The following is a 10,119-nucleotide window of genomic DNA, read 5'->3' as shown; positions in this document are numbered from 1 at the left end:
GGGCGGCCCCTTCTGGGAAACGAGGAGCGCCTCTGCCCGGGCGGCCCCATCGGGGAAGTGAGGAGCGCCTCTGCCCGGCCGCCCCGTCTGGGAGGAGAGGAGCGCCTCTGCCCGGGCGGCCCCGTCTGGGAAGCGAGGAGCGCCTCTGCCCGGCCGCCCTGTCTGGGACGTGAGGAGCGCCTCTGCCCGGCTGCCCTGTCTGGGAGGTGTACCCAACAGCTCCAAAGAGACAGCGACCATCGGGAGCGGGCCATGAGGACGATGGCGGTTTTGTTGAAGAGAAGGGGAGGAAGTGTGGGGAAAGGAAGGAGAGATCAGATTGTTGCTGTGTCTGTGTAGAAAGAGGTGGGCATAGGAGACTCCATTTTGTTCTGACTAGGAGAAATTCTTCTGCCTTGGGGTGCTGTTGATCTATGGCCTTTCCCCCAGCCCCATGCTCTCTGAAACATATGCTGTGTCAACTTAGGGTTAAATGGATTAAGGGCGGTGCAAGATGTGCTTTGTTAAACAGATGCTTGAAGGCAGCATGCCCTTTAAGAGTCATCACCACTCCCTAATCTGAAGTACCCAGGGGCACAAACACTGCAGAAGGCCGCAGGGACCTCTGCCTAGGAAAACCAGAGACCTTTGTTCATGTTTATCTCCTGACCTTCTCTCCACTATTATCCTATGACCCTCCCATATCCCCCTCTCCGAGAAACACCCAAGAACGATCAATAAATACTTCATTAAAAAAAAAAAAAAAAAAAAAAAAAAAAAAAAAAAAAAAAACAGTGGATGTTTGACCACAGAGCCATCCTCCTAACCATTCACCCAACAAAAGTGTGTTGAGGCGCGGTAGCTCACACCTGTAATCCCAGCACTTTGGGAGGCCAAAGGGGGCTGATCACATGAGGCCAGGAGTTTGAGACCAGCCTGGCCAACATGGCAAAACCCCATATCTACTAAAAATACAAAAATTAGCCGGGTGTAGTGGTACATATCTGTAATCCCAGCTACTCGGGAGGCTCAGGCACGAGAATTGCTTGAGCCCGGGAGGCGGAGTTGCAGTGAGCCGAGTTCACACCACTGCACTCCAGCCTGGGTGACAGAGTGGGACTTTATCTCAAGAACAAACAAACAAACAAACAAAAAGGTGTGTTGTGTGCCTGGCTTTCTTCTAAGTGCAGGAGGTATAGCAGATAAGACATACAGAAACCCCTGCCTCATGACATTCCTGTGGGGCAGGACAGACAATTCCCTAGGGAGGACATGGCCTATGCTGGGTGTGGTTGGTTATAGCAAACATGGCTGCAGGAGTCCCTTCCATCTGTGACCCTTCCACAGAGTGACTTTGATGCTTCCCCCAGCAAGAGATGGGGTTAGGCCTCCCCTTGATTCTGGGCTGGCTCTGGGACTTGCTTTGACCAACAGAATACAGCAGAAATGACATCTTGGCACTTGTGGGCTTAACCTTGCAAGGGCTTGCAGCTTCCACTTCTGCCTCTTGGAAGCTACTGCCATGTGAAAAAGCTGGTCTGGTCTGTGGGTGCTGAGAGGCCACATGGACAGAGGACCGAGGTGCCCAGGTGACAGCCAGCACTGAGTCCAGCTCCCTGCTGACCATCATTGCATGGGAGACCCCGGCTGACACCGTGTGGAGCAGCCAATTCACAGAATCGTGAGGAATGCTCTCTCACTGCTGTTTGAAGCCATTCCATTTTGAGGAGGTTTGTTACGCAGCCATGGATTACTGAAACAATGGTGAGAACAGCCAAGTGCATGGGTAGAGCCAAAGTCAGGCAAGGGGAGAGAGGGCCCAGGGCTCACCAAGAAGATGACATTTGAGCAGTGACTTCATGGAGGGAGGAAGGAACGTCCTCAGTGACCAAGCCTGGGCCTGGCAGGTTTAAGGAAGAACAAGGAGCCTGAGCAGCTGAAAAGTGGGGCCAGATCTCGGGGTGCCCCACAAGCCACTGAAAGGACTGTGATGGGGAGGCTCTGAGCAGAGGGGGGTGTTATTCCACTCAGTTTTTGTTTTTGATTTTGATTTTTGAGACAGGGTCTGGCTTTTTCACCCAGGTTGGAGTGCAGTGGTGCAATCTCAGCTCACTGCAGCCTCAAACTCCTGGGCTCAAGTGATCTTCCCACCCCAGTCTCTCATATAGCTAGGACTACAGGCATGTGCCACCACACGCAGCTAATTTTTGTATTTTTTGTAGAGACGGGGTTTCACCATGGTGCCCAGGCTCAAGCAATCTGCCTGTCTTGGCCTCCCAAAGTGCTGGGATTACAGGCATGAGCCCAGCCCCCAATCAGCTTTAACAGGAGGGACCAGGGCCAGGGCAGGGAAGCCCCTCTAAGAGGCTACTGCACTGACTCAGGTGAGTGTGGAGGGTGATAAGACCAGGTAAGGAATGCTGGCTTCTGACTGTGACAGAGAAAGAGGCGAGGATTGACTCTGGCAGGGGAAAGGCTGGAGTTACCACATCCTGAGATGGGGCCACCTTTGTGGAGGCTTAGGAGTGTGGCTCTAAACAGGTGACCCTGAGACCTCTCTAGAAATCAAGGGAAGACGTTGAGGATCTGACCTGGTTTGCATGTTTGTCCCCTCCAGGTCTCATGTTGAAATGTGATCCCCAGTGTTGGAAGTGGGGCCTGGTGTGAGGTGTGTGGGTCATGGGGGTGGATCCTCATGAAGTGCCCTCCCCATTGGGGTAATGAGCTCTCACTCTAAACAGATCTGTTTGTTTAAGAGCCTGGAACTTCCTCCTCTCTCTCGTGCTTCCTGTGTAGCCATGTAATGTGCCTGCTCCCCCTTCGCCTTCTGCCACGAGTGGAAGCTTCCTGAGGCCTCATCAGAAGCAGATACTGGCTCCTTGCTTCCTGTACAGCCTGTGGAACCATGAGCCAAATAAACCTCTTTTCTTTATAAATTACCCAGCCTCAGATATTCCCTTATTGGAGTGCAAAACAGACTAACACAGGATCCAATTTGACAGAAGAGGCCAGCACCGCAGGAGTGGTGTGGACTTCAGCTATAAACAGGGGATTGTCAGGGGCAAGGAGGTCACCAAAGGAGGGGAGCCCTGCAGAGGATGTGCAAGAACTGAGCCCAGGGCCTCCCAGAAATTTAAAGGATGGAGACCAAGAGGGGTGGGGGAAACCTGGGTCAGGTTGGAGTCTTAGAGACCAAGTGGAAAGGCTTCTAAAGAGGAAGGTGTAAGCAACTGTATCAGATGTTTGATGGATCACCTAAGACAAGGACTGAGAAGTGACTGGTCCCTGGAGGCTTGACCAGACAGTTCTGCTGTTAGGTGGGGGCTGGAAGGAGCCTTCTGCCCTTGAGGTGTCCTTAGGAGCATGGCACTCCTTCTAACCTCTTTTTTTTTTTTTCTTGAGACGGAGTTTCACTCTTGTTGCCCACTCAGGCTGGAGTGCAATGGTGTGATCTCAGCTCATCGCAACCTCTGCCTCCCGGGTTCAAGCGATTCTCCTGCCTCAGCCTCCCAAGTAGCTGGGATTACAGGCATGTGCTGCCACGCCCGGCTAATTTTATATTTTTAGTAGAGATGGGGTTTCTCCATGTTGGTCAGGCTGGTCTCCAACTCCCGACCTCAGGTGATCCGCCCACCTCAGCCTCCCAAAGTGCTGGGATTACAGGCGTGAGCCACCACACCTGGCCAATCTTCTAGCTTCTTGAATGTGCTGCTTGGCTTCTGTCATCTGTTATTCAAGTCACCTCACCAACCCAAACCCCAATTTCCTTATTTGTAAAATAAAAATAATGAGGCTCCTGCAACGGATGGGTGTGCAAACTCAGAGTGAACTGACAGATGCCAAATTGGACCCTCTGTACCACCTGGTCATCTTTTGGTTACTAATGGTGGCTCTGCAGTCAGATCTGGATGACTGGCCAGGTGCCTGAGTATGCAGGTGACCTCCAGGACCAGATGCTCCAGCCCCAACCCCAACCTCTCTTCTTGGTACTCTGGAAGACCTGGGAAAAGGGATGAAGGAACCCCACATGATTGTGGTGGAACGGGGTGCTCCAAATGGAAATGAAACCACTCAAGGAAAAAGTAAGTTGCATTTCTGGCATTCTGAGTTCTTGGACTGAGTTCACACACACACACAAAATATAATCATTTCATTTAAGTTTAAAATATTTAGCACAGAATGCAATCAGCAAAATCCAGACCACGGGAAACTCCAAAGGACAAACAGTCTAGTTTCAATAGATAAGTTGCCAGAACAAGAGAGATAGAGAGAAAGAGCAAGAGAGAGAGAGAGAGAGAGATTGAGACAGAGCCTGTAGGCTAAAACAGATTTAAGAGATGGATCAATCACAGCACCTGGGCCTTTCTTGGGTCCTAATTCAAACAAACAAACTGTAAAAAATAAAATGTGTGAAGCAATAGAGGAAATGTGCACTCTGGATATTGGATATTAAGGAATTATGGTTGAGATTTGCACAAGTGATAGTAGGTTAAGAGAGAAGAGAGAGGGAGAGAGGGAAGGGGAGGCGGGTAGGGACAGAGTCCTCTTTTGAGAAATGTACAACAAAGTATTTCCTGGTGAAATCATATGATGTCTGGGATTTGCTTCAAACTTATCTTGGAGAGGAGGCAAGGGTGGAACACAGATAACACAAGACGGGCTGAGAGTTGAACTGCAGGAGCGGGTGACAGGGCAGGCGGCTCAGGATGTCATCTTTTTGCTTTTGCATATTTGAAATTTTCCATAATAAAGTGTTTTTTAAGCAAATGCATGAAGCCAAGACTTGCTGCGTGCTCTCTGCCAGACTATTCTAAGCACTTGACACATGTCAACTCTTTGATGCCCAGGACTCTTATGTCAGGGGATGACACTGATGTCCCCATCTTGCTGGGGAGGAGATGGAGACACAGAAAGGGCAAGCAACTTGCCCAAGCTTGCACAGCTGGTGAACAGCAGTGTTGGGGTGTGAACCCAGGCTGCTTCCATCAGGCTTCTCCAGGTCTATGTGCTTCCAAAACAATGTCTGGAAGAGATTATGTAACAAACTGTGATTGTTCTCTCTGGGAGGTGGGACAGTGGAGTTTAATGGAACTTATCATAATGGTTTTTGTTATTTTGCCTATCTGTGTTTTCTTATTTTTCTACAAAGAATTTTTAAAAAGGAAGATGAGTCAACAGACCCACAGTCAGTGGCCATGAACAGCATGGGCCACGGAGGGGCTTCTGCTAGGTGGGAATTCTGAGCCCAAGGTCCCACCAGCTTGGAGGGGTGCAGCTCAGTGTGGCCATCAGTGGAAGCAGGCAGAAGTGAGGCTTGAATCCCACAGTGGGGAAAATGCTTTGCTCCAGGCAGAGCCTACTCTGGCAGGTCACAGCCAGGATTCAGACCCTGCAGGGAAGTCAGCAGCATCGCTGGGCGTCCAGCCCAGTGCTGGGCACCCGCAGCCACGCAGGCGCATAGGGTGTATGTGCCTGTGACCCTGCAGGTCCCAATAGCACAAACTCATTTGAGGATGGGGGGTGATGAGGGTAGGACACAGTGGCCCCTCAAGGGGTGGGGGTAGGGAAAAGTGGGGGGCACTGCCTCACCTCTGATTCTTCCATCAAACTTAGATGGGCTGGGGTCATAACCCCACCCCCATCAGAGTTTTGGAGAATGTGTGACCAACTGTTGCAGGCAGGCCCCAAACAGGTCCACCTCGCCTCACTCCTGTGACTGCTCTTCTTTGGGCCTCTCTTGGATCCCCACCCACCCATTCCCAACCAGATGCCTCACTGGCTCCTTCCTTAGCTCCGGGGCCCAGGTCTTGTGGGCTCTGCCCCAGCATCAGCCCCAGTTGGTCCCACCCTCTTCTCAGGGCAGGCCACCCCACTCCTCCCTCTGCCCACAGGTTGGAACCCAAGCTTAAGGTGGCCTCTAAGGCCCTGCTCACCTTCTCAGGCCTTGCATATGCCCGGCCCCAGCCCCAGCCCCCACAGTGTGCCCTTCCTTGTGTGGTCTGTCCCTGCCCTCCAGGGATGCGCCTGCTTCATCCCACTCACCCTTTCCTCCAGGAGGTTTGTGCTGGGCCCCAAGCCTGGACTGGACCCCTTGTGAACCCCCAGATAACTGAGCTATAGCTGTCTGTCTCTTCTGCTGGAGAGAAGGCTCCCAGGGGCAAGGCCCTCTCTGTGTGGGCTGGGGTGGTCGCCCTGCACACATCTCTGAATGTTTGCTGCTTGAGCAAGTCATCCTCATGGTCAATGCATGCATTGGATGCTTGTTGCCCTTAGGAAGTGCTTCTACCAGGAGATGGCCCTCTTCCCCAGGCCACAGCCATATCCTCCCAAGAGGGCTGAGGGCCTATCTTGGATGCACAAGGAACGGTGATCTCCCAGAATGCAAGTTCTTTTTAGGTCCTAGATAGTGAGCTCCAACCTTATGGACACAGTAACTGAGTCTGACTTCCTCACCCTTTGGGAAGGTGTTTTCCTGTAGAACTATGAGTGGGTGATTTTAAAGAAGGGGCAGGGGGGCAGGCCTGCTGTGGGCGAGGGTCAGCCATGTTATGGAGTGAGAAGGAACCAGCGTTGCTAAGGCCCAGAAGTGAGGTGTAAGAGCCTTGGGGTTCCAGGCTCACTCCAGGGCTGGAGGGAGGAGGGGAAGGTGGAGAGGGTGCAGGGTCTTAGGGCCCCCACAGAGGGTGGGATTTCCTCCTTGAGGAACACAGGGAGCCCTCCAGGCCCTCAGGGGTGGCCTGTGTGTGGTGAACTAGAGGTGTGAAGAGAAACGAAACCCCCAGGCATGTGGGAGCTTGTGGCGACAGGGCAGCTAGACATGGTCCAGGCTAGAGGTGGAGACGTCAGAATCATTGGCAGGTGGGGATCTCTGCATCAGGGGTTCATCCAGCTCCCAGGGAGAGGAGGAAGAGCGGGAAGAGAGAGGTGCCACCCCTGGGACCCCCACCAGGGAAGCGGGAGAGGAGGAAGAGAAGCCAGCCTGGAAGTGTGAGCAACCCTAACCCTAATTCTAACCCTAACACTAACCTTGGCAGGGGGAGGAGGTCACAAAGGGAGCTGCAGTGGCTGGCAAGGCCCGTTGGTCTTGGGTGATCCCTGGGGCCCTAGTCAGAGTGCCAGGTGCAGAAACAGCTGCCTGGGACTGAGGAAGTAGAAACTTTGAATGTGAACATCTCCTTCGAGAAGCTTGGCAGTTAAAGGTGAGGTCAGAGATAGACACTGGGCAGGTACACATTTTTTCAGCAGGAAAAACTCTGGGTCCACAGTGGCCTTGGGAGCATTCTGGCACTCCCTCTAATGGCAGGAGCTGGGGCGCTGGGGGTGGGTGCCTGCTGGGAGCCCCTTCCTCTCAAGCAGCTGGCTGCCCGCCTCTCCTTTTCCTTGGCAGGGCTTCTGATGGGGCCCACAGACAAACAGGCAATAACGTGAATACCTCACACAGAAACTGGCCACGAAACTGCTGATGCCATGATCCGTGATTGGTTTTTTATTCTTGTATTTTCCTGCTTTCCAGCTTTTACATTTCTCTTTACCAGACACTGATTTTTTTTTACACCTTCCTAATACTTTAGTACTATTACCAGACATAAAAGCAAGCGATTCTCCTGCCTTACTCAGCCTCCCCAGTAGCTGGGATTACAGGCGTCTGCCACCATGCCTGGCTAATTTTTATATTTTTAGTGGAGACAGGGTTTCACCATGTTGGCCAGGCTGGTCTCAAAATCCTGACCTCAAGTGATCTGCCTGCCTTGGCCTCCCAAAGTGCTGGGATTACAGGCATGAGCAACCATGCCCAGCCCTAGAAAGTGTTTTTAAAGGAATCGATTGCGTTCTACTATTCCCTTTCCTCCTTTCTGCTGGCCGGGATGATGCAATGATGGCTGGATCTCAAGTGAATATTTTGTATCACAAGATAGAAGTCACACATTGAGGCTAGGGGAGCAACAAAATGGAAAGCCAGATGCTTACCTTTGGATTTTGTTTATATGAGCAAGAAATACATTTCCTTTAAAATATTATTTTTAGAGACATGGTCTTGCTCTGTTTTCTACAATAGAGACGGGATCTTGCTCTGTTGTCTAGGATGGAGTGAAGTGTTGCAATCATAGCTCACTGCAGCCTTGAACTCTTGGGCTCGGGTGATCCTTCTCCCTCAGCCTTCTGAGTAGCTAGGACTACAAGCGTGTGCCACCATGCCCAGCTAACTTTTAATTGTTTTGTAGTGACAGGGTCTCACTATGTTGCCCAGGCTGGTCTCAAACTCCTGGGCTCAAGCAATTCTCCCATCTTGGCCTCCCAAAGTGCTGGGATTACAGACATGAGCCACTACACCTGGCAAGAAACAAATTTCTATCTTATTTTAGTCATTGTTTCATTGGTTTTTCTACGAGTGCATGGCGGGATGCCTTACTGGGGCTCAGCTGCTTTGATGGGCTTCTCTTCTTTGCAGCCATGTGACCTTGAATGAGATGCCTGAATGGTGTGGAGCTCCTTGCCACTAGTTGCTTTCAGAGGGTGATCAGTAACACCTACACTGGAAGGTTTTTAATCTTTGAGAAATGGATATAGAAAAAGTTGTACTCAGTATATTTTATTTACATTTTTATAACTTTTAATGAGGCCAAACATTTTTGTATCTATTTATTGGCCACTTATGTATCTTCTTTTGTGAATCACCTATTTATTTCTCTTAGCTCACTTTTGAAAGTGGAAACAAAGTAAAATTATTAATAGTTTTATTATTTATTTATTTTGAGACAGAGTCTTGCTTTGTTGCCCAGGCTGGAGTGCAATGGCATGATTTGGGTTCACTGCAACCTCTGCCTGCCGGGTTCAAGTGATTCTCCTGCCTCAGCCTCCCGAGTAGCTGGGATTACAGGCATATGCCACCACACATGGCTAATTTTTGTATTTTTCATAGAGGCGGGGTTTCACCATGTTGGCCAGGCTTGTCTTGAACTCCTGACCCCAGGTGATCCACCTGCCTCAGCCTCCCAAAGTGCTGGGATTATAGGCATGAGCCACCATGGCCGGCCTATTAATAGCTTTAAAAATGTAAAAAAACTAGCCGGGCATGGTGGTGCATACCTGTAGTCCCAGCTACTGAGGATGCTGAAGTAGGAGGATTGCTTGAACACAGGAGGCGGAGGTTGCAGTGAGCCGAGATTGCATCACTGCACTCCAGCCTAGGCACCAGAGTGAGATTCTATCTCAAAAAAAAAAAAAAAAAAAAGAAAAAGCTTTATTTATTAATAGCAGCTTCCCTTTATCAAAGACTTACTATTTTTCAGGCATGACTCTCCAGATTTATCTCAGTGAACCGTTGTAGCATTTTTGCAAGGCATGGTAGTGTCATTATTATCCTATTGCTATAGAGGAGAGAAACTGAGGCTCACAGAGAGAAAGTGCAATGAGTACGGAGTGGAGGTTCACAGCAGATGGGTCTGAGGCCACAGCTGCTTCTTAAAACTACAGGAGGCCAGGAATGTTCACTCTCTAAGCACTGCATTCTTTCCCAGTATTTTGTTTGCTCTTTATTTTCATTTTCAGTATATTTTGATGTACAGAAGGTAAAAACTTTTATGCAACCAAAGTTCTCTGTCCTTTCTTAAGAGACTTCCCCATCAAGAATATAAATACAGGCTGGGCACACAGGCCGGGCCTGGTGGCTCATGCCTGTAATCCCAGCACTTTGGGAGGCTGAGGCAGGTGGATCACTTGAGGTCAGGAGTTTGAGATCAGCCTGGTCAACATGGTGAAACCCCATCTCTACTAAAAATACAAAAAAAACCCACAAAAAAAACAAAGAAAAACAGCTGGGCATGGTGGCATGTGCCTGTAATCCCAGCTACTTGGGAGGCGGAGGCAGGAAATCACTTGAACCTGGGAGGCGGAGGTTGCAGTGAGCTGGGATCGCGCCACTGCACTCCAGCCTGGGTGACAGAGTGAGACTCCATATTAAAAACAAAAACAAAAAAAAACCTTAAAAAAACCTCACAATGTAAATAAAGACTCCATATTTTCTTGTAGTCCTTCCCTGGTTCCTCTTCTAACATCTACCTCATTAATCTGGAGTTAATTTTGAGGGAGGTAGGAGGTGGGGCCAAACATTATTTTTTCCACCAGACTCCATTTTGAACG

The sequence above is a fragment of the Pongo pygmaeus genome, chromosome 6, assembly GCF_028885625.2.
Source record: "Pongo pygmaeus isolate AG05252 chromosome 6, NHGRI_mPonPyg2-v2.0_pri, whole genome shotgun sequence".
In the NCBI taxonomy this organism is placed as follows: Eukaryota; Metazoa; Chordata; class Mammalia; order Primates; family Hominidae; genus Pongo; species Pongo pygmaeus.
This window is presented reverse-complemented; position numbering follows the sequence as displayed.